Source organism: Podarcis vaucheri (assembly GCF_965113315.1).
Source record: "Podarcis vaucheri genome assembly, chromosome: 1".
NCBI classification, from domain to species: Eukaryota; Metazoa; Chordata; class Lepidosauria; order Squamata; family Lacertidae; genus Podarcis; species Podarcis vaucheri.
Genome location: NC_138759.1, coordinates 124,107,482 through 124,129,952, shown reverse-complemented (window position 1 = coordinate 124,129,952; position 22,471 = coordinate 124,107,482). Strand labels below are relative to the sequence as shown.

At 46.0% G+C, this 22,471-nt stretch overlaps 1 long non-coding RNA gene across 2 annotated transcripts; it reads left to right on the top strand.

The window, feature by feature from the left end:
• The first annotated feature begins 6,716 nt into the window (after positions 1 to 6,716).
• LOC309525361 lies at positions 6,717 to 22,223 on the top strand. Of its 2 annotated transcripts, none has more exons than XR_014216170.1 (3): positions 6,717 to 7,135; positions 8,807 to 8,873; positions 21,706 to 22,223. It is a non-coding gene; the product is annotated as an uncharacterized lncRNA (long non-coding RNA). The 2 variants fall into 2 exon arrangements; XR_014216171.1 differs by lacking the exon at positions 21,706 to 22,223 and adding an exon at positions 11,218 to 11,332.
• Positions 22,224 to 22,471: the final 248 nt, after the last annotated feature.

The following is a 22,471-nucleotide window of genomic DNA, read 5'->3' as shown; positions in this document are numbered from 1 at the left end:
AGCGTTGCTCCTCTCTAGATGAAGCAGTTGCCCAGACTGCCCACTTCCCTCCCTAGTCCTCTGTGTCAGGTCCATCTCTCCGTCTACAGTGAGTCCCAAGGGACTCTCTCTGTGTCTGCCTGGCTCTCTGATAAGTGACGTCCAGTACAGTCATACCTCATGTTACGTTTGCTTCCGGTTGTGCATTTTCCGGTTGCGTCCCGTGGATACCTGGAAGTAACGGAATGGGTTACTTCCGGGTTTCGCCACTCACACACGTGCAAACGCACAAAATGAAGTAATGTGCATGCGCAGAAGTGGTGAATCACGACCCACGCGTGTGCAGATGCACAGGCGCAGGTTTCGTTCTTTTCAGGTTGCGAACGGGCCTCCGGAATGGATCCCGTTCGCAACCAGAGGTACCATCAGGAAGCTGTCAGAGTGGCTTTGCAGTAGCATAGCTGTCAACCGTCCCTTATTTGGTGGGAAACTCCCTTATCCCAGTGCCGTTTCCCGCTGCTGTCCCTTATTATGTCCCTTAAATTTCCCAGGTTTCAAAGGAAGCAGCTCCTCTCCCTCCCTCCCTGCCGGCTGGGAGGCTCCAACGGTGTTGCTTGGCTGCCCGGCCCACCCCCCTCTGGCCTCCTCTCACCAGCCTCGGCCCCTGGGAGCTCCTCCCTGCTGGGACTGGCGGGAGCCTCAGGCCCTACAGCCACCGAACTGAGCGTCTCCGCCTCTGCCCACCGCCGCTCCCGCAAGGCCGTACTGCAGCTGCGCTGCCAAAGGACCCGGATGAGATGGGCAGCCTGGCACAGCCTATGAATTGCTGAGGAGACTTGAGAGGAGGGCGAGGGCAACCATAGAGAAACCTGTTCAGAGAGAGGAGGAGGAGGCGGGGGCACGGGCAGGTGTTCCAAGGGCTAACCATAGAGGGGGAAAGAGGAGGAAGGACCGCAAGTGCTTCTCCCATAGATTTGAAGTGGTAGACTAGCATAGATGGTCTGATCTGCGGGTTTACTTCGGGCGCTATTCCCCCCCCTCTTCCTCCCGCCCCGCCTTATGGAACTGAGAGCTGCAGATGAAGCACAAGAGAAAAGATACAGAACTGCAGCAGCATCTTCGTAGCTTGGACTTCGTTTTGCGCAAAAAGTGGTTGCTGCTTGCAGTTATTGAATTGCAGTGTTTCATCAGCTGGTGTCTTGAGCAGCAACCTCTGGAAACGAAGGGCTAAAAACCGGCGCTGCTCTCCAAAATTATCTGGTCCCTTTTAACTTCATATTTCAGCTGGCTGACTAAAATCCCTTATTTTGGCTGCTGATCCCTTATTTTCGAGGCTGCTGGTCCCTTATTTTCAAATCTGTAAGTTGACATCTATGTGCAGTAGAGCTGCCTAGTCTGATTCCTGTCCCTGCCCTGTGCTGGGGCACTTGCCTGTTTCCTTCTCTTCATCATCCTTCAAGCTCCCTGCCTCCAGTAGTTCCCAGATCATCCCCTCCTTTGGGCTGTGGCTGATCCTGCGCCAGGAGCCAGGATCCAATTCCTCTCCCCCTGTGCTTCCCCTGGGGGGCTCTTGGTCAGGCGGCTTCCACCACCCCTCCTCAGCCAGCCAGCCCCTCACATCAACTCCCAGCAGCCCACATAATATGACCCTATGGTCAGGGTTGATGGGACCTGTAGTCCAACAACAGATACCCCATCATTGGGCTAACCTAAGAGCGCTAAAAGCAGTTTTGTGGTAGCAAAACAATTGGTTCACCTTCAAACTAAGTATGCAGCGGCACTGCCCATATTGAAATAGATCTGCACCAGCAAAGATTTGTTCAAAAGTCAGTGGTGTGTAGGAATACTTGCATGGTTTAACAAAAGCTGCTCGTTGGGCTTAGAATTTTAATTCTAAAGTCTCTCAGGTTTCCTTTACCGTTCAGCTAGTCAGCCTGAATATCTCTGTGACATCAGAGCAGCTAAGCCAATAACAGTTAAAAGGACAATGACAGTATTGTGTAAAAGCTGAGGAAACCAATGTTTATATATATATGAAGATTCACAGCATTTGGAAACACTGGACAAAGAGAATAGGGCCCCAAAGGAGAACTCAAATAAAGGTCAGTTTTGCTCTTTAACTAGGGGTGGGATGAAATTCTGTTCAGTTCACATCCTCCCCAAGCCACACTTCTCTGAGTTTTGCGATGCAATTCTCTAATAAAAAAAAGAAATGTGTTCATAAAATGCATACATTTAGGGAAGTGTGCTGAACATGTGTGCATTCTAAAAAATCGCATTCTGTTAGGGAGATGTTGCTTGCCAAGATGTGTATGTGAGGCACAATTGCGTACAGAAATATTCACATCAGGAGAATATCTGCATAAAGTGTTGACAATTTTTGTGAAGTCTTTCTTTTTTTAGTTAAAAACAAAACCAATGCAGAAAAGTAGCAAATGAAATTTAGCACTGAAAAACCAGGACTCAAAATAGATTCACCAATAATAATAATAATAATAACAATAATAATAATAATCCCCTCTGTGACAGGATTGATGGAGATAACTACTGCTAGCCCATAGTCTCAGACTTTTGCTGACATGGATATGTAGCTCTGTTAGAATCCCTGAGCAATTGTCTGGTACCCCCTCCAGGAGCAAAATTTTACCAAGAAAGTGGCATCCATGGGCAGGAAGAAAACAAGACCTTCCGAATTTCTGTTCAAGGTAAAGGGGAAAGGCCTGGTTTTTTTTAACGGCGGCAACTTGGTTTTAGCAGCTTACAGAGACGAGGAGAAGAGTGGGCATTTTCATTGCTCCAAATCCATGGGGCATTGGTAGAAAAGTTAGCAGTTGTGAAGCGGCAAACAGCTGCATGGATGGGTATTCAGGAAGGATGATTCAGTGTGACCAGGCAGGGGCGAGAGCTGTGTGAGTAGGACTGGGTACGCACAAGTGGTTGTGGGTGGTTATGACTGAGTATCACCACAGAGGAGCAAATTAGAAAGATGTGTCAGAGCAAAAGAAAAGAGACTGGGTGTTATTCGGCAGCAGTTGACTCCTGTGGAGATAGGTACTTGACCCGGCACAGAGACACAAAAGCAGATTTTTGAAATCAAAACCATCATCCAGATTTCTGATGATGTTATTTCCCCATATGTTCTAACCATCGCTCATTATCAAGTGCAGTCCCTATTTTCTGGTTCCTGTCCTTGCTGAATCACTTGCACATAAGAAAGGGACCCGTCAGGTAAGCTCAAAGGCCCGTCTAAGTCCAACTTCCAGTCCTCACAGATGCCTAGGGGAAGCCCACAAACAGATGTTCCTTTCTTCATCAGAGACAGTACTATTTAATTTTTTTAAAAAAAAGGTTTAGGGGTACTCTCATTTTGACTCAAGAAAATCACCATTTTATAGTTCAAATCGGGGGAAATAAATACAGTAATTGGACCAAAGTATAAAGAACATGCTGCAAAAGAGGCTTCTGGTGAGACCAGAAGGACATTGCTATGCCTGACAACAAATCCTAATTATTGGATTCTTTTGCCCCATCTTTTTGTGCCTGTCAAACAGCCGTGTCATGATAATATTTTATTCTCTTGTTAATTATGCTGTTTTAAATGTGCATTTTATAGTTTGACTTCACTTAGCAATGTTTTTTTTAAAAAATGTTTAAGATGTTTGTTGTTGTTGCTAACTTTCTTTGTGTTAAGTATGCATTCTGTAGCTGACCTCCTTTGTAATGTTTTATTTTGAAATCTTTAGGTTAATATTTTAGTTTTCTGTTAATTATATCACTTTGACTGTATACCCTATATTTGACTTTCTTCAGAAATGTTTGATTCAAGATTGCTTTACTGATGTTTTAATAAGTTGTAAACCGCTTTGAGATTTTTCTTAAAAATATAAAGCGGTATAGAAATGTAATAAATAAATAATAATAAATAAATAAGTTACCTCCACATTGCACACTGCTCCGCACATTAAACACTCACTTCCATCTGAGACTCAGGAAACACCGGGAAATGAAGCCACCATCAGAGATGGTAACAATGAAACTGACCAATCACTGTGCTAGATTCTAACTCCTACTTCACACATTAAATGCTCGCTTCCATCTGAGACTCAGGAAACACTGTGACAGGAAATGAGACCGCCATCGGGGGCAGCAACAGAACTGACAATTCACCACGCTATTCAACGGAACTGATGATTCACTGTGCTAGAGAAGAAACTTTTAAAAAAATAATAATAGTTGCTTTTCCCGTTAGAGTCACAAAATGCTTACGGGCACATGTACCCCTGCGTCCCCCCAGGAAAAGCACTGATCAGAGAAATGTTGGGGGGACACACCTCTATTTTCATTGAAGAAATGCTGGAGGGTATGGAATAGGGTGTGCCTATTTTCATTGGGAAAGTGTTGGAGTGTATGTTCTTCTTTGGTGGAGGCCTGGTGCCATTTTATTATTTCGCCTCAGGTTCCAAAATGCCTTGGGCCAGCCCTGCCTGTGGACCAGTTGTAGTCTCAAACATCTGGAGGGCATCAGGTTCCCAGACTACAACTCCCATCATCCCACAGGCCATACTTGACTGGGGCTGATGGGACTTGGAGTCCAAAGCTTCTGAAGGGCACCTGGTGAGGGATATTTGCTCTTATTATCAATATCTTTGTGACTTGAATGAGAACAAAAACACATTTGGCCTTGCAGAGGCTTTCTGGGGGAGAAGAACAACAATGCCACAGTGGGAGGCCTGGGCTGTGAGCGCCTCTGACAAAAACAACACCTAGGCTTACATCGGGAAATCAAAGCTTTTGTGAAAAGGATTTTTTAAAAAAAATTAAAAACCCACATCCGAGGCGAGCAGGCATCGCTTTGGCCCTAGTCCTGCTTACTCACAGGATACATCACAACTTGGAATGAGAACGGGGGCTGGAGACGCTCAGCCTCTGCCGCATTTTAAATAGCTTTGTTCCAGATTGAGCGATCATTGTAATTAAAGTGAAGCTGACTGTCACCCAAATTGAAGCTACCAAATTGCAGGTCTGAGAGGTGATGCAGAAGCAGGTATCCAACTGCCTGGCAATCCAAAGGCATAAATGAAACTTTCGAGTTTGCATCCACTGAGAGCGTCGTCAGGTTGGAATCCGCACAGGAAACGGAAGTGGAGAGGTTCCTGGTAAACTGGGCACAACCATTGTGAAAAAAGAAGCCCAAGAGGCTCAGTGGTTTAGACCACAGCGCCACCCGCGCCCTTTACCCACCGATCAGTATAGACAGTCAACAGGTAAACGGAGCTGTGATCTGATTCAGGATAAAATGGCTTCCTAAACTCAGAAGGCCTTTTCGTGTGTACCTAAATTAGTTGCATTTCCTAATGCAATTATCTCATTAATGCACATGACTAAATTAGGATGCGGGTGGCGCTGTGGATTAAACCACAGAGCCTAGGACTTGCTGATCAGAAGGTTGGTGGGTCGAATCCCCGTGACAGGGTGAGCTCCCGTTGCTCGGTCCCTGCTCCTGCCAACCTAGCAGTTCGAAAGCACAGCGAAGTGCAAGTAGATATGACAGAACAACTGAAAGAAGAGGATCTTGCTGAATCTTGGGCGCCAGGGATGGAGGGACTTTTGGCCCAGCAAGAAAATGAGTCTTTGGATTTGATAAATGAACTTGGAAAAAACCAGATTTGGAAAGACAGAGTTTGGCTGGAAATGGGGGGTTGGACTGACCCCCCTATGCAGGGATGTTTGGACCTTCAGAATCTGGAAATGGGCTGTCAGAGGTTTGGAGCTGTTGGGACTTATTTTGGAGGGAATTTGAAACGTGTTTACTGCTTGAAACATGTTTTAAAAGACCACATGGAGTTTAGTCTGGACTATGAGAAAGGGGCTGATTTGTCGAAAAGGGTCAAAAACACTACTAAGCTGGAGTTCCCACGAGTGAAAGGAAGATATGAAGAAGAACTGCGGAAGGGACATGGAAGAGATTTGATGGCCTCGGATATAAGATCACCAGGTTAAATGGGCCAGACTAATGGGACAAAAAGGACTGATAATCCCGGGACCGGGGGGAGGGGACGCTGGAAGAAGATTGGACTGTTTTTATTCTCTTTTTTTATCATCAGAAATGTTTTTATGAAAGTTGCAAAAATGTTGAAATGAAATTACTTGGCTCTTGTAACAATGTTTAAAGAATTAGGTAAAAAGGTAATGGTTATGAGAAGCTGGTAAAAATAAGATTTAAGTTTTAAGGATTTTTATAAGATAAGATGAAAATAGAGCAAGGTAATGTAATGACAGAATATTATGAATTATGGAAAGGATTTGCTGTGACAATTATTAATTAAGATACAGGAGATGGGAGGAGGAGGAGGTCATGGAAAGAAGGTAAAGAAAGTGGAGAATTTGAAAATGATGGTTTTATTTTTTTATTTTTTATTCCTGTTTTTGTCTTTTTTCTGTAATTTTGTCATTTTCTTTTCTTTGTGATTTTAAAAATTCTTTTTTCAATAAATATCATTTAAAAAACAAAAAAACAAAGTGCAAGTAGATAAATAGGTACCACTCTGGAGGGAAGGTAAACGGCGTTTCTATGCACTGCTCTGGTTCGCCAGAAGCAGCTTAGTCATGCTGGCCACATGACCCGGAAGCTGTACACCGGCTCCCTCAGCCAGTAAAGCGAGATGAGCGCCGCAACCCCAGAGTCGGCCACGATTGGACCTAACGGTCAAGGGTCCCTTTACCTTTACCTTAAATTAGGACCATGAATTTCAGTGGGTTTACTCTGAGTAAAACTGGGTTGAAAACTACCCATACTCTGCTCCTCATATACTCTTATACATATGTCTATTTCCACTGTTCTGGTTAGAATCTGATAGTTGTGAGCATTTCCCCCCTAAGAAGGCATTTTATATAGATTTCTATGGGGCAATCAGTTCCAAAATGAACACGGCGATTTATGACAACCATATCGTAAGCATTTCTTACCACCTACAGCTTTAATTTGTTTATTATACACGCTGTGCTTTTTCGTGTTAATAGGGAGAGTGAGCAGTGCTGCGGCTAATAGTCAACTCAGTTGGTAAGTGTTAACAGCATAGCAGCCAACATGAGACCAGTGAAAAACAAGGAGATGTTCGCATGCTCAGAGGAAGCTTAGTTTGCAGAAGTACAAGAGGTAGTTAAACATCTCAAAATTGTACAAAAAAGAGGAAACCCAGCCAGATGGGTGGGGTAATAATAATAATAATAATAATAATAATAATAATAATAATAATAATAAATTGTTGTTGTTGTTATCCAATGCTCAGTAGCCATGGGATGTTGAATGTGAATTGGAAAAGAAAATGTATGTTGTGTTGGGGAAAAGAAAACAACTGGAATGCCTTGCTTCAGCCCCTACGGGTTATATTATCCTGAAGGGTAAGGATGGGAAAATCTGTCAATTTTGGTTCTCTCAGTTTTTCTCCAACCTCAGATTCAGTTCTTTACTTTTCTGCAGCAATTTGCAATTTTTAAAAACAATCCTTATAAAATTCTTCAATGTTTTAGAGTGAATTTCTTCTCATAAACACACACACACACACACACACACACATATATATATATATATGAGACTAATGACATTTCTGCAAGCCGTTTCCCCTAACATAATGCTTTTCTGTATGTCATTTCCACAAATATATATTTGAGTTCTAGGCACACTTTCTCCTAAAACATGCATTTTTGCGAACACTGGCTGGAGAATTCTGCACCGGGAAATTCAGATAAGTGCAAATTTCGAAGCACGGCTGCGTTTTAGTTCGCATATCGTTTCGGAAAGCACAAATCTGATGGATTCAGCTTTAAATGCACACTGAATCACATCTCTCCCCCTAAGGAGGATATAATTGGCTAGCTTAAACCCAGAATGAGCACCCATGTTGTTGGGTGATGATAAACGCCATTATTTTGTTGCAGGTCCTGATTGCCAAAACTAAGTACTCACAATCACAAAACCTATGTACTTTTGTAGGTCTGATCCTGCCCAATAGAGGGTGTCCTTACACGTATTTTCTTTCCTTGGTGTATATAAGAAGAGCAGGCACACTGACTGCATTCTTGTTCCTAATCCTCATCCAGGATAAGATTCCTGGGAAACAGATTTTGCCAGTGTGCTGCAGGAGTTGTCTTGGTTGCCCGGTGCTGATTGGCTGGTAGCTGTGATGTCACAATCCCTATTGTTCCCATGAACAACCTGCAAGCTATTTTGAAGAAATTCATTCCTGTGTGTGCTTTAAAAAGAGAAAGAACGAACTTTCCCTTGCTTGAACGTACAAATATACTTTTGGCTTGCTTGAATTTAAGGACTATTTAAAGAAGTATTGCAAAATTAATGAGTGTTAAAATGATGTTGGATTAGAAAATAAGCAGTTACTAGCGGTAACGGATAAGCTAAGGAGAATAAGTAAGATTAAATTCAAGTTAAAATAAGGGAAGGATTTGCTGAATAATTGATTAGAAATTGGAATACAGAAAGGGGAAGTATGAGGAAGTCGGGGAAGTAAATTATAAGAAAATAAGATTTTGAAATTGTACCTGTTTTTTGTTTGTTGTGTTTATTGTATTGTCTTGTTTTGTTTTTGTTGTTATAAAAATTATGGAAACTCTAATAAAAAAATTATTAAAAAAAAACTTTTGGTTTGCTTGAAGCATTGGGGGGGGGGGAGCAAAGCACATTGTTGATGTTTGATGTTTTATTATTGTTTTTATGTGTGTTGGAAGCTGCCCAGAGTGGCTGAGGTAACCCAGCCAGATGGGTGGGGTGCAAATAAAAATATATTTTTAATATATATTATTATTATTTCAGAAAGGATTGTCTCCCAGCCCGACGTGGAAATGTCAAGGATTCGAATCTGGGACCATCTTCATGAAAAGTAGGCGCTCTTCAACCAAGCAGTGGCCCTTTCTCAAAGTCAGAAACCTTCCTAAGGGCAAACGCTCAATAATGTTGGGAGCTGGGAGATGCCAGACCCCTTTAATCCCTGGATCCAGCAAGTGTTAAAAGATAAGCCTGCTAATTATAGTCAAGCTAGACTTGGGGGGTGGAGGGTGTTAGTGGCTTGTTTTTTTGTTTTTGTTTTGATTATGTATTTTGTGTTTTTTACACTGTGATTTTATCCTGTGAATTGCCTTGAGATCTGCGGGTATAGCGTAATATACAAATGTTAATAATAATAATAATAATAATAATAATAATAATAATAATAATAATAATAGACTGAAGAAATGCACTTCTGCTTTCAAGAGGGTTTTTTTTTTTTTAGTTTTCCATTATGAAATTGTCAAAGTAAATGTTCTGTCAGTTAGTCAGCAAATGTTACCTCTGTATAAACTGTTACCTTCCATTATTACATTGATATACATTTTATTTTAAATATATACATTTTATTTTAAATATATACATTTTATTTAAAAAATATGAAGAGCCCAATCCAGGCCATGCGAAGCAATTCCCCAAGGCGTTATCCTAAGCATACCTGCCAGAAAAGTGGGTTAGGTTTGCATTTCAATGCAACCCTACCTAATTTGCACTTTGTCGGCAAAAGTTCGCAGTTTTTTTGCTTTAAGAAAAGAAGAAGCTATACAAGACCATTTTCAAGTTCTCTTGATTGTTAAATTTATATATATACTGTTAAGCATAAGAACATCTCTATTGTTTCTCTACCAATAGGGTTGTCTGTCACAAACATGTGTGCAATAATGATAAAAAGGTCTATTTTCTGTTCTGTTTGCACATGAACCTAAAAGATAGGACATATTATATTATATTAATGTTGCAATTTCCCCAGAAATCCCCCAAGTAGCCTGAAAAAAATAACCCTTCCAGCATTTCAACAATTTTTGCATTCTTAGCGGTGCCCCAGAAAATCTTAGAGCTACAATAAGAACATTTCTGCGTCATAGGGGCAGGGCCCAGGAACTGGCATAGTACCACATCTTTTTACAGTGAGTAATTTCAGGTGTTAATTCCAGGGTAGGTTTGTACAGACAAGTGGGTATAACATGTTGTTCCCCACCGGAAGCAATGGGTGATGGACTTTAATGGTGAGAAGGGAACAGATACGAACCATCAAGTACAATATTGATGGGGGAAAGAATCCAATCCATGCAAATTTCGCCTGGGGCTCTGCAGTGAAAATCTTGGCATTGGGCCCCCTTGGTAGAAATGAACTATTCCCATGACTTTGCTTATTGTGGACTGAGGCTTTCTACTGTTTTCTTTCGCAGCTTAGAACCAGATATGAATGATGTGGTAATGGAATTTTCTTAGATACAAAAATTATTCTACACTCATTTCAGGCACCAGCTCTCTCTCCTCCTGGTTCTCGGCTCTGAACAACTTGTTGCAAACAATGACTCTCCAGACAGGTGTAGTTTGACTCTTAAAAGCCAAATGCACCTAAACACCTGATTGTTTTCCTATTTATCGGCTGCTTTTATGGCTGCACTTTTCAAGAATTGCCGGTTTGTTTTCTGTATTCCGTTTATCTTCATTTTTGTTCTTATGAGTTCCCTCGAGCTTAGCGAGGAGGCAGGATATAAATGAATGGATGAATAATGCCGCAGTCCAACTGAAACAGAGTTTGGCTAGCCTGAGGCCTTCCTGGTGTGCTTGTATTCCTTGCCATCACCCCAGCCAGCAAAGCCAATGACTGGGAGAGCTGTAGCCCGGAAACATCTGAATGGCCACAGGTTCTCCACCTCTGAGCGAAATGATTTTTGCCCCATGGATTTCGGGATGGGAGAGTGCTTAACTTTCCTTCTGAAGTCAATGGGGGGCTGATGTTTTGATTTGATTGAGTGGAACAAACAAAGAAAGCAATTAAACGGGGGGGAACCCTGTCAACACACCCACGTACCTCATTTTTGTCGAGATCTTTCATTTCTTCTGAAGTCCCACATTGATCACATGGCTCGCTATTCAATGACGGCCTTTTTCCCCTGAAAAACAAATGGAGATCAGCTTGTTTTGAGCTGCATTTTCAAGCAAATGGAACTGCCTCCTCTTGTCGTGCTCGCCGCGCCTCAGAAGAGCATCGCACATAAATGCCGGGAGATTTCTTTTTAAATGAGCTTTTTTAAAACAAAAAAAAACCCCAGAAAACAAAAACAAAAAAACAAGTTCTCCATCTGAAAATCATTTGACTATTATAGCCATTTCACTAACTACTTAATTACAGCCATCTATCTACGTCTGTCTCACCCTGACACCCACAGATGCATCCGCCCACAGAGATCTACCCACGCAAACCTCCTCTCTGACTCATGTGACGAATGGTTGTCAAAAAGAAAAGGGAAAACAGAGGAAAGAAAGAAATCCCCCACTCCCTGCCAAACGCAAACACTTGCTTCAAACGTATGCTGTTTCCTTTTTATCTCTTTCCGTGTGTTTCTGTGAGTCATCCGATCGGTCTCTGATCCCAGGAGACGAGAACCTACATGTACGCGGCAATTGCGTGCATTTGGCTTAGATTATTGGTGGTTGTGCAGCCACCTTAGAAAACGCAAGCAGCTAATATTCTGAAATTCTCACTCCACCCCCATCGAAAGCATAGCCTTTAAGAAGTGCCGTTTTTACTCTGGAAGATTGTGAAGAAAATATCGGGGTGAGAACTGCCATGAAGCAAGAAAATCTGAAATATAGGTGCACTCTCTCTATACACACAGAGATCTCAGTAATTACTAGTATTTAAGAACATAAGAACACAATAAGAACTCGCTGGATGGAGTCCATGACTCAACTCGCCCAGCATTTTGTTCTCACAGTGGCTGACCAAGAACAGACTTAAAGGTAAAGGGACCCCTGACCATTAGGTCCAGTCGTGACCGACTCTGGGGTTGTGGCGATCATCTGGCTTTATTGGCCGAGGGAGCCAGCGTACAGTTTCTGGGTCATGTGGCCAGCATGACTAAGCTGCTTCTGGCAAACCAGAGCAGCGCACGGAAACGCTGTTTACCTTCCCACCGGAGCGGTACCTATTTATCTACTTGAACTTTGACATGCTTTCGAACTGCTAGGTTGGCAGGAGCAGGGACCGAGCAACGGGAGCTCACCCCATCGCGGGGATTCGAACTGCCAACCTTCTGATTGGCAAATCCTAGGCTCTGCGGTTTAACTCACAGCGCCACCGGCATCCCACAAGAACAGCCTTATGCTCCGTAAATTTGTCCAATTCTCTCTTAAAGCCATCTGAATTTGTGGTCCTAACCAACTAGAAGAAGAAAAAGAAGAAGAGTTTGGATTTGATATCCCGCCTTTCACTCAAATGTCTTGCTGGTCTGTAAATAGGCTTGGCATCTCCTGCCAAGTGTGGTGTACTGGTTAAGAGCGATACTCGTAATCTGGTGAACTGGGTTCGCTTCCCCGCTCCTCCACATGCAGCTGCTGCGTGACCTTGGGCCAGTCACACTTCTCTGAAGTCTCTCAGCCCCACTCACCTCACAGAGTGTTTGTTGTGGAGGAGGAAGGTAAAGGAGATTGTTAGCTGCTTTGAGACTCCTTCGGGTAGTGATAAAGCGAGATATCAAATCCAAACTCTTCTTCTGCTGCTGTTGCTGGATTCATGTATCAGATGTAGCACGCATGATTAAAGAAATTAAACAGGGCCAGATTAACTGCTAGGCTAATGACCACTACATTCACAAAGCGATTCCCAGCCCCTGCCCCATAAGATCAGATGCACTCATTTCAGTGCATGCAATCTCCACAAAGGCGCATGTTCACCCTAAACTCACTCTCACTATTTCCCCTTCTGCATGGCAGGTGACTGGTGCAGATGAGAGTCATCTGCAGAACCTACGTGATTCAGGCTCCATATACACTACGTATACACGGAAAGCACATTCAAAGCACGTTCTCTTCCATAAAGCATTCTGAGCATTGAAGTTTACGGTGCACAGAGTCGCAATTCCCAGCAACTCTGAAACAAACCAGAGAACAACGTCACCTAGCAAGGCCATTTCAGATTAAAGCTGGTTGGAGTGGGTGGGGGTTTTATTAATCAATTAAAAGATGGGTAACCAGCCTTCTAACTAAAACTTTCCAAGGTGACTAATAAGACATATTATAATGAGCATAAAAACATACTTCAAGGACTGCCTCTTTCCATGTTAACCTACCTGGACCCTGAGATCATTTTCTGAGGCCCTTTCTCGTGTGCCTCCTCCACGAGAGGTCCAGAGGGTGGCAGCACGAGAACGGGGCCTTCTCTGCAGTGGCTCCCCGTCTGTGGAATGCTCTCCCCAGGGCGGTTTGCCTGGCGCCTTCATTATACAACTTTAGGCGCCAGGCAAAAACATTCCTCTTTAAGCAGGCCTTTGGCTGATTGACATCCAATACCCTTTTAAAATGTGTGTGTGTGTGTAGGGTGTTATTGGGTTGTTTTTGTTTTAATTATGTATTTTGTGTTTGGATATTATGATTTTATCTTGTGACCCACCTTGAGGCCTGTAGGTATAGGGCAGTATACAAATTTGATGATGATGATGAAGAAGAAGAAGAAGAAGAAGAAGAAGAAGAAGAAGAAGAAGAAGAAGACTGGATTCTTAAAATGTCAGTCACACTGGTCATAGCACCAGAAGTAAGACAAGGCGCTGTTCCAAGCAACCCAAAAGCACCCAATGCCATAAAAGAAGGAGCCATATAAATGTCCCTAGGTGCCACCACCGAGAAGGTCCTGTTTTGTATGACCACCTAGTATAATTCAGACAGTGAAGCACAAGAAGCAGGGCCATGGAAGAAGATATCCATATATACCGTTGCACACCACCCCAGTTTCCGAGCGGTGCAAGATTCCAGGGGTTCCAGGCACGGTGGAGGGGTTCACAGCATTAACACCCCAAAGGGTCTTCTTTCTCCCATAGCCACAGCCTTGGATTCAAATATAGATCCAGCATGGCCCTATCTCCTGCTTGCTACTTTGATTCCAGCTCACATCACTGCAATTTTCAGCTCTAAAACTCTGGCTTTGTCTTACCTACAAGCTGAGTTGGGAAAGGGGGCCCCACCCATTTGCCGTCTCGCACAGAGCCACTTCCTTTGTTCCCCTTAATGGCTCATCGCCCAGCTAACCCCTCGCCAGGAGGCTAGCTTGGCTATTCCAAGAATCAGAAGCCTGGATTAAATTCTATCACTTGCCGGATCCAGGGATTAGAAGGGTCTCGGCATATAGGCTAACCCCCCCAAACCCCTAACAATACGTAGGTTCACATGGGCTCAGGCCATTTAGGGCTTAAAATGTCAAGCCCAGCACTTTCAATTGGGTCTGGAAACCAAGTGGGAGCCGGTGAAATAGTTGCAAAAGTGTTTCCGTACGCATCTGTCAACACCCCAGCGGCCACATGTTGTACCAGCTGCAATTTGTGGGTGCTTTTCAAAGGCAACCCCACACAGAGCGCATTGCAGTAGTCTAATCTTGATGTGACTAAGGCTTGATTCACCCCGCTCACTTCTCAGCACTCTCCCACAGCAGAGCAGGTCTGAGTAACGTATGTGGCAGTTGTTTGCAAGATGCGATGTGCTCTCTGAAACGATTCCTTGTGGCTGCTGTTTTGCGATGGACGTGGTTTTTCATTATTTTGTCTGGAGGCACATGTTAGATTTTTAAATGTGGTGTTAATGCTGCTTGATTTGTGGGGGCTGGGGATGTGAAACATGTCCACACACACACACACACACACACACACACACTTGTGTGGCTGGGCCAGAAAGCTGTTGGATAGGTACTAAAATCATTACAACCTTGAGAAGACCCCCAGCATGTACAGTGGTACCTCGGGTTACATACGCTTCAGGTTACATACGCTTCAGGTTACAGACTCCGCTAACCCAGAAATAGTGCTTCAGGTTAAGAACTTTGCTTCAGGATGAGAACAGAAATCGTGCTCCAGTGGCGCAGCAGCAGCAGGAGGCCCCATTAGCTAAAGTGGTGCTTCAGGTTAAGAACAGTTTCAGGTTAAGTACGGACTTCCGGAACGAATTAAGTACTTAACCTGAGGTACCACTGTATACTAAATCTAGCATTCTCCTTGTCCTGGGTTTATGTCAAACTCCCTGCAACTCGAAAATCCATCTTTTTATATAAGATACAGAAGCAGCCAGCATGTTCACAGTGAAAGGAAAATCTGGGATACTCTTGGCTTGGCGAGTGTACAGAGTGTGGAATACTCTCCTGGAGAAGACTCCAGAGTAACGAAGTCAGATGGAAAGGAATGAAAGCAAGCCTGTTGCTCACATTCGTGCGGAGACATGCTTGGTGCAAATAAATCTCTGGAGGAGAAATTGTTGGCTTAAAGGCCTGCGTGTCTGTGTCATACATTCTGCGATACAGTGCGAAGCCCTGCTGCCCTTTGGTCCAGCCCTGTCTATGTGTTCATTTTCTTAATTTTTGATTGTTTAAAATGACGCTCTTCACATCAGATTTTTTTAAAAAAAATAAAGAGGAAGCATTGTTGCAGACACGCTTGCCAAGGAAAACACAATCTGTTTCTGTTCAGGCAGGGTACTTACTGCATGATGCGTCACAGGAAAGGTTCTGTCAGGGTGGAGTGGGATGGTTTATTATTTTAAAACCTCTTTGTAGTCAATGAAGCTTGCGTTTCTAGCATGTACATAAATTGGCCATGGTATAATTAGCCAGGCTACCGCTGCTGATTAAAACGATAAATCCTTGCAGCGAAGAAGTGTTGAAAGCAAATGAGCGTGTCACATTCTTCTTCTTGGATACAGGGAAGTGGGGAGTTTGTAGAGGACTTAAGTGGACATGAGTTTTAGTTTTTAACTGGTCTGCTTTAACTTGCCACAAACCTTATGGGCAACTCCAGCAAAAGAAAAGGGGGAATGGGCTACACATGGACCACCAGGTAGAGGGCCTTCTCGGTGGTGGCGCCTGCTATGTCAGACGTCAAGGAAATAAACAACTCCCCGACTTTTAGAAGAAATCTGAAGGCGGCCCTGTTGAGGGAAGCTTTCAGTATTTGATGTTCTATTCTGTTTTTAATCTGTTGGGAGCCACCCAGAGTGGCTATTATTATTATTATTATCATCATCATCATCATCATCATCATCATCATCTGTCAGGGGATGATTAGCTGCTTGTGCTTAAAATTGTGCCCCTTCAGAGTTTGTGCGGCCCCACAAACCTCTGTGTGTGACAGAGCTCCTCAGACATGTCTGCTCTAGTCACTAGTAGAGTCTGACAGTGGCTGCCTGCGGAAGCGCTTCCAGCAAAGAAGTTCCTTAACGGAAACGCGTCTCCTGGACTCACGACGTGGCAGCTTCCGGCGAAGCATGGGTCTCCCTGCAGTTGCTTCTGACACCTCCCCGCTATTTTCGCTGGATGTGTCTCTCACCCCTTTCTCTCCCCTGCTGTTTCCTGCCTGGGCTGCTACGTCTCTCTCAGCATTACTGAGATCCTCCTCCAGAGACCCCTCGCTCCCCCTCCTTGTCCCTGCTTTGGCTGCTGACTCTCTCCCAGTCTCTGGGAGCCCTACCAACTCCCTTTCCTCTGATGTCAGTTCCCTGACATCCACCTCCCCTCCAGGGCCCCCTTCTCCCCCGCCCCTACTCTCTCCTCTGGGCGGTGAGGAGCTGAAACCCCGAAAAGAATCCTCTTCATCTTCAGACGTCTCGAACATTTCCCTCCATCGGTCTTCGTTCCGACTCGCTGAATCCTCCTCCACCTCGGAATCAGAGAACCCCTCCAACTCTTCTTCTTCGTCGGTGGTGGCGAAGTATTCCCTCCGGAACCTCGCCACTGGCTGGGGTTTACGAGGGAATCTCTGATGAAAAGTTTCTATCAAAACCTCGTCATCTACATCCTCTGCCCTGACCCAGGTGTTTTCCGACTCCGGCTCCCCTTCCCACATTACCAAATACTCTACTTGCTCTCCCTTCCACCTGGAATCGAGAATCTCCGCTACATGGTAGCTGTGTTCTTTTTCCTCCATAGCTGGTCCCCTATTGACCCTCCCCTCTCTGTCCCCTTTATACGGTGACAGCAACGACCTGTGGAACACTGGGTGCAACTTCATGTGGTTCGGTAACCGGAGTCTGAAAGCCACTGGGTTGACCTGTTGCGTGACTTCAAATGGGCCCAACCTTTTGGGTCTTAACTTCTTACAACCTCCTTTGAATGGTAACCCTTGGGTGGACAGCCACACCTGGTCCCCCACCCTAATGCTTTCCCCTTCCCTTCTGGTTTTGTCTGCCTGCCTCTTATATTCCTCCTTCGCCCTGTTTAAATTAAGTTGGAGCTGGCGATGGATCGCTTCCATTTCTTCAACGAACTGTTCTGCGGCTGGAACGCTCCAGTTCTCCCCTTCCCCCCCTGGGAAGGCTCGGGGATGACACCCGTGATTAGCCAAAAAGGGGCTCATCCCCGTGGACACGTTCTCTGCATTGTTGTAGGCAAATTCTGCCAACGCCAGCTTCTCCACCCAATCATTCTCTCTGTCATTCACATAACACCTCAAATATTGCTGGAGGACACCATTAGCTCTTTCCGCCTGCCCGTTGGTTTCTGGATGACGGGCAGTTGAGAAATTCACCTCTACATGCAATAAGCTCATGAGCTTCCTCCAGAACCTGGAAGTAAATTGTTTCCCTCGGTCAGAAACCACCCTCAAGGGGGCGCCATGCAGCCTAAACACATTTTCCACAAACAATTTAGCGGTTTCTTCCGCTGTGACCGCATGTGAGCAGGCTATAAAGTGGGCCATCTTGGTTAACAGGTCTACCACAACCATGATGGCTGTTTTCCCTTTGGACCTGGGCAGATCAGTCATGAAATCTATTGCCACTGCCTCCCATGGCCTTTCCGGCGTGGGTAGTGGTTCTAATAAACCTGCCGGTGCCCGCCTCTCCCCCTTGGCTCGTTGGCATTGGTCACACCCTCTCACATACTCCCGCACATCTTCCCTGACCTTGGGCCACCAGAATTCCCTGGTAACCAGCCACATGGTTTTGTGTTGCCCAAAATGCCCTGCTGTGGGGCTATCGTGCAGTTGCTTGAGTACCTTTTCCCTCAATTCCCCTTCAGGTATGTATAACGCTCCCTTGTAGTACAACGCCCCGTTTCTCTCCTCAAAACCCCCGGGTTTGTCTCCCTCCCTCCTGAGACCCCTGAGTTTGTCCTGGGCGTATTCATCCTGCACCGTTCCCTCTACCAGTTCCCTTTGCCCCACCAATGCCGCCCCACACACCCAGCGGTCCTCGGGAATGACATGGGTCTCTTCGGGGGCACCCTCTCCCTCCAAATATTCAGGTTTGCGTGAGAGAGCGTCCGCCCTAACGTTCTCTGGGCCTGGTACGTAACAAATCTCAAAGTTAAATTTGGAGAACTCCTGGGCCCATCTCAACTGCCGTTGGTTGAGCACTCGCGCAGTTCTCCAATACTCTAGATTCTTATGGTCCGTGCACACTTGCACCTTCTGTTGTGCACCAATTAGCAGGTGCCTCCATCTCCGGAAGGCCTCATGAATCGCAAGAAGTTCCCGGTCGTACACCGTGTAGTTCCTCTCAGATTTGTTCAGCTTTCGCGAAAAGAAGGCACACGGTCGCCACTCTGACCCCTCCTTCCCCGGCTGCAGAAGAAGCACCGCCCCTATGGCTCTGTCAGAAGCGTCTGTTTCGACCCTCAGCTTTTTTTGTAAATCCACATGTAGAAGTTGTTCATCAGAGGCGAAGGCCCTTTTCAGTTCCTCAAACGCTCGCTCCGCCTCCCCCGTCCAAACAAACTTCTTTTTACTGCTGAGACAGTCCGTGATGGGCGCCGTCAGGTGGGCGAAGTTTCGGATGAACTTACGATAAAAGTTTCCAAACCCTAGGAACCTCTGCACATCCTTCTTGGTCTTGGGTGTTTTCCATTCCAGCACCGCTTGAACCTTGCCGGGGTCCATGGCCAACCCCTTGTCTGACAAGCGGTACCCCAGGAATTCCACCTCCTTGGTATGAAACTGACACTTCTCCAGTTTCACCCACAGCCTGTTGGCTTGCAGCCTGCTCAACACTTCTCTGACGTCTCTCACATGTTGCTCCTCATTCTCCGAATACACCAACACGTCATCTAAGAAGGCCACGCAATTCTTGTAGAGCAAAGGCCCCAGTACGTGGTTCATGAAGGCTTGAAAACACGCGGAGCCTGTTTGTAATCCAAAAGGCATAACGAGGTATTCAAATGCCCCCAAAGGGGTGAACATGGTGGTCTTCCATTCATCCCCTTTCCTTATACGTATCAGGTTGTACGCCCCCCTTAGGTCCAGCTTTGTAAAAATCTTTCCTTTCCGCACCCTGGTCAAAATATCATCAATCCTGGGCATAGGAAAAGCCGCCGGCTCTGTCACTGCATTTAACCGCCTAAAGTCACATACCAGTCTCGGCTTGTCCGTGTTTTTTTTATCCACAAAAAACACTGGGCTACCCCCCGCTGCCTTGGACTCTCTGATGAAGCCTCTCTTCAGGTTCTTGTCAATGAATGCTCGCAACTCCTGCATTTCCCTGTCTGACATGGCATACAACTTGCCTACAGGAAGCTGTGCTCCAGGGAGTAAATTGATCTGGCAATCAAAGGGCCTATGCGGGGGTAGTTGGTCAGCTTCCTTCTCGCTGAATACGTCGCTGAGATCAGCATACTGTGGTGGCACCTTCCCCTTCCCCATTACTTCAGTCCCTGCCAGGGTGGCTTGGGCCCCTGCTGACCCCTTTTCCCCCCTGCAGTGTTCTAAGCAATGTGCTGAACCGAAGGAAACCACTCTTTGATGCCAGCCCACCAGCGGATCATGTAAGGCTAGCCAGCTCATTCCCAAAATAATGGGAGCGCCTCCCAAGGTGGCCACATTAAACGCTATCAGTTCTGTGTGCCTTGCCACCCTCATTATCATTGGGACGGTCTGCAAGCTAACTCCTCCTCCCAACAGTTCCCTGCCATCGATCGTGGTCACCTGCAGGGGGTTGCTTAAAGGGATAGTCTGTATCTGATGTTCAGCAGCAAACTCCTTGCTCATAAAATTGCAGGAGCTGCCTGAGTCCAACAGCGCCTTTATTTTTAGGGGGTGTCCATTTTGCAGCTCTAGCGACACTTCAATCACTAGAGCAGGTCGAGGAGCTTCTGGCACGGGCACTTTCACTGCTCTTTGGCCTGGCTGCAGTGCCCTGACGGTGGCAACCAGGCGTTGGCTTTTACCTGCTCCGTTTCTCCCTGCTCTCCCCCCTCAACTGCTCCCACCATCCCTTGCCATTCCTTCCTCTGGGGGCAGACTCTGGCAAAGTGGCCTGGCTGTTGGCAGAGATAGCATTTCCGGGCTCCCTTTCCCTCCTTCTTCGCCCCCTCACTGGGCTTTGAAACTGCGCGCGCGCGGGCTGTTCCGATTTCCATCGGCTCTGCCGGCGGGAAAGCTGGCTCAGGAATGTCTGGAATGCGTAACTCCTTCCAACGTTCCCCTCTCCCTTCCCGCCTCTCCAAAGCTCTTGCCTCCTGGCGCGCTCCAATGGTCAGCGCAGATTTGGTCAGCTGATCCATAGACACCGCCCTGGGGCTCCTGGACAGCTCGTCTTTCACAGCCGAAGAAAGACCTTCTTCAAATAGCATCTGAATGGGTGCTGCCGATAAATCCCACCCCAATCTGTGAATCAGCATGGTAAATTCAGTCCAGTACTCACGGACAGATCTGCTTCCCTGCTTGCAAGCCATTAGCTGTCTGCGCACCACCCCTTCCTCAATATCGCTGGAAAACATGATATCCATTGCACGAAAGAATTTCATAGTGTCCTTTAGGATATCGTTGTGCGTTGCCATCAGGGGTCGAACCCAGTCCCGCGCCCCCTTCTCAAGATGCCCAATTACGAAAGCAACTCGCGATTCCTCATCAGGGAACTCATCAAACTGCACATTCAGGGCATATTGCATCTCGGTCCTAAAGGCATGGTAATCCTTGGGGTCCCCCCCAAACTTCTGCACCAATCCTGGTACCTTTCTGGGGAACTGAGTGGTTCTCCCCTTTTTGTCAGCATCCTGAGCCCTTCTCTCCTCGAGCCTCGCCGTCTGCAGCGCAAGTTGGACCTCCAGAGCTTGATACCTTTCTTCCAAGCTTGGACCAGCTCCAACCCCTGCCTCTCCGGTTCCGACTGGGTTGCTCATGATGCTTTCTCCTGCACAGGCAGCGTACAGAGACTGTCAGACTGCTGTCAGGGGATGATTAGCTGCTTGTGCTTAAAATTGTGCCCCTTCAGAGTTTGTGCGGCCCCACAAACCTCTGTGTGTGACAGAGCTCCTCAGACATGTCTGCTCTAGTCACTAGTAGAGTCTGACAGTGGCTGCCTGCGGAAGCGCTTCCAGCAAAGAAGTTCCTTAACGGAAACGCGTCTCCTGGACTCACGACGTGGCAGCTTCCGGCGAAGCATGGGTCTCCCTGCAGTTGCTTCTGACACCTCCCCGCTATTTTCGCTGGATGTGTCTCTCACCCCTTTCTCTCCCCTGCTGTTTCCTGCCTGGGCTGCTACGTCTCTCTCAGCATTACTGAGATCCTCCTCCAGAGACCCCTCGCTCCCCCTCCTTGTCCCTGCTTTGGCTGCTGACTCTCTCCCAGTCTCTGGGAGCCCTACCAACTCCCTTTCCTCTGATGTCAGTTCCCTGACATCATCATTAAAATGTCATTCACAGAACACACTGGGTAAACTAAGAGTACCTGTTTTGGATTTTCATTGAGCAGGAGGAGAGTGAAGAGTTGTCATGGGCCAGGAGTCAGCTTCACCTGCTGAACAGCAGCCTGAAGGGGGAGAAGGAGTGACTCCACCTGCAGCTGATCAGCCTTCAAGGCCAGGAGGAGAAGACACTGATGAGAACCTTCTGGCTTCAGCCTTCTTAAGCAGAGCTCTCAGCAGCCGTCAGATGTTGTAAACAATGCCTGTGGTTCCGGACTCTACCTTTCTGCTCTCTGCTCATCATCTGGACCCTTAGCTCTGTGATCATCTGGATTCCCTGACTTCTGGACTGTATGCGGATTCTGCTCCTAGTCCCTGCATGCTCAGCAATGGGACTCAGAATAGCGCTAGGACAAGAGTGGGAAGGTTCATAGCAAGAAGCGGGCCCTTTGAAAAGGACAGACTGGGACTTAGGCATCTAACATTTTATTTTATTTATAAAAATGCATGCCTCACCTTTCATTGCAAGCAACATCAGGGTCCAATAAAACAACACAAGCACACACATTAAATTAAAATCAAACAAACAAACAAGATGAAACAATGCATTTTAGAACTCACAAGGCTGCGCATACACCATTTCAACCATCCCGTGCCCAGAGAACCCTGGGAATTTGTAGTTTAGCCTTACAGAGCAGCAATTCCCAGCACTCCTAACAAACCAGAGTTCCCAGGATTCCTTGCGGTGGGGTAGAAGCAAACATAAATAACAGCAGAGTTGCACCTTTCATTCACTAACGGTTAATATTTAGCTATTTAGAAAGTGTCAGTTTG